The sequence below is a fragment of the Octopus sinensis genome, unplaced genomic scaffold (assembly GCF_006345805.1).
Source record: "Octopus sinensis unplaced genomic scaffold, ASM634580v1 Contig17647, whole genome shotgun sequence".
Classification (NCBI taxonomy): domain Eukaryota; kingdom Metazoa; phylum Mollusca; class Cephalopoda; order Octopoda; family Octopodidae; genus Octopus; species Octopus sinensis.
The window spans coordinates 39,474-40,000 of NW_021835203.1; positions in this window are offsets into that span (position 1 = coordinate 39,474).

Here is a 527-nt window from a genome sequence, read left to right on the forward strand (position 1 = left end):
ATCGCAAGAGGAATTCTTCAATCCGAACTAATTGATAGGAAACCTACGAGTAGACCGAGAAGAAAATGGCTGGATAATATCCCTAATCTCATTTGGGAACGCTTGGGAGATCGATTGAAACGTGAAATCCCTGTTACTTCTGAGAGGGCCTTGTAAAGGAGTTGCCTGAGGACTCTACCCTCACGACTATCCCAGGAATACTTGGCAGAGAAAATGAATTGATGGATGAACAGACAAGCCCTTGACCAAAAAAGGAATAGGAAAAGCACGAAGCGTATATGTGAGCAACATTGAAGAATGGTCTCTTGATATAGAACTAAGGCTTCTCTCGGGAATAGAATTTGAATAACTGGTATCTGGTACCAGTCATGTAGTGAGATCGATGGTATCGACTAATCCCTTCCTCCTAAAAATTGTTGGCCTCACGCCAATACTTGAAACCAATCGTACAAAATGCTTAGTGACATTTCATCCGTTTTCACGTTCTGAGTACAAATTCCGCCGAAGTCGACTTCGCCTTTCATCCT